Genomic DNA, 1,520 nt, shown 5'->3' with positions numbered 1-1,520 from the left:
GGCTGCGCCGCCGCCGCCGCTGGTCGCGAATGCGGATCTGAAACCGGGAGAGGGCAGAGGCGCTCAGAGCCGCCGCCGCCGCGTGCTCGCCGCCCGGGCCCCGCGGGGTATTTATACCGCGCATCCAGCGGCGGGGACCGAGCGGCGCCCTCCCCGGAGGATGGCGAGGGCCAGGAAGCCGGGCACGGCCCGTGCGCGGCCTCAATAAATAAATAATTTAATTAAATTATAGATAGAAAAAAAAAAAAAGCCACCGGAGCGGCCGCGAACTCACGCCTTCTTGGAGAAGCGCCAGCGCCAGAAATAGCCCCGGCTCGGAGTCCCAATTAGAGGAGCGCAGCCCCGGCTCAGGGGAGCTTAAAAAGAGCGACCCAGGGGCAGGGGGGACGGGCCCGCCCGCGCCAGCCGTGTCACCGGGGGGCGGGGCCATGCAAATGAGCCCGGGGATTTAAAAGGGCGGCCGCCCGCCAGCCGCTGCGCGGGTGGGTGCCAGCGGTGGGAGGGCTGCGCGGGAGCCCTGGGCTGGGAACCCGCCCGCCCGCCCACTCCTCACGTCCCGCGCGCGGGAGGCTCAGGGAGGGCCGCGGAAGAGTCGAGGAGGGGCTCCCCGCGTGGGCGGGGGTGTCCTTCCTGCCTGGCGCGGGGTGCGGGCACAGTCACCTCTAGGGGCCTTCCGGGCGCGTGGGCCTGGCCCCCCGTCGGGCGTCGTGGTGGGCGGCGCTCGGGCCGCGGGGGTCCACGCGGGCGGAGGGGGTGGAGACGAGCGCGCCCGTTGGAGCGTTGCGCGGCCTACTCGCCGCCCCTTTCCGCCCAGATCGACGGCTCGTAGATTTACCCGGGGCGGACAGGTGTCAGCATGTGCGTTTCAGTGTCAACCCGCTGGTGGCGGGCTGGTGAAATACAAGTCTTGTGAAATGCAAACGTGAAACTTGGGAAATCCGAAGTGTGTCAATGCCTTAACGGCCCCCAGCCAGCCGTCACCAAGGTGCAGCCTTCTAGCGACACACGATTGGCCCGTTCGCAGGTACACCGGAGGGAGGAGTCACTCCTCCAGGTGGCCTGGGAGGTGCCTTGGAGACACGCGGTCTCGCGCCGCACCCCGATCCCCTCCGTGGTGACTTTTTTCAAGAGCACGCGGGTGGGCCGGACGTCGCCTGGAAGCGCTCTGAGGGCAGGGGCCGAGCGTGCGCACGCCGGGCTCATCGTCGGCCCCGACCCAACAAAGACTTGTTGCTCGGGCCGAGGAGGAAGCCCCGGTGGGAAGATGGCGGGAGGAGGGCGCGCCCTGCCGGCCGGGCCACGCGCACCTCCCCGCGCCGGTCCCCGAGGCGGCCCTCCACACCTCCTGTGATGCAGGGAATTGCAATGCGGCCCAGTGACACACGGCCGTGACTCATGTTTTTCTCTGCTCCCCTCTTCCTCCCGGGTCCGCCGAGGCCCGGCCCAGCCCCCTGCTCCTCCTGGGGGGCGCGCGGCGGTGGAGGGGACGCCGGGCAGAGCCCCGCGCGCGGGCGGGGTGG

The 1,520-nt window shown here is 70.1% G+C and overlaps 1 protein-coding gene across 1 annotated transcript in view; it reads right to left on the bottom strand.

The window, feature by feature from the left end:
• Nucleotides 1-396, bottom strand: part of Hmga1 (high mobility group AT-hook 1) — an 8,396-nt gene extending 8,000 nt beyond the window's left edge. The window contains exon 1 of the mRNA XM_013517086.1: nt 275-396. The gene's annotated coding sequence lies outside the window, so the exon portion shown is untranslated. The remainder of the gene's footprint in view (nt 1-274) is intronic.
• Nucleotides 397-1,520: the final 1,124 nt, after the last annotated feature.

The sequence above is a fragment of the Chinchilla lanigera genome, unplaced genomic scaffold, assembly GCF_000276665.1.
Source record: "Chinchilla lanigera isolate Chin_1 unplaced genomic scaffold, ChiLan1.0 scaffold00036, whole genome shotgun sequence".
Taxonomy (NCBI): domain Eukaryota; kingdom Metazoa; phylum Chordata; class Mammalia; order Rodentia; family Chinchillidae; genus Chinchilla; species Chinchilla lanigera.
The sequence above is the reverse complement of the archived record's forward strand: the minus strand, read 5'-3'. Positions and strand labels throughout refer to the sequence as shown.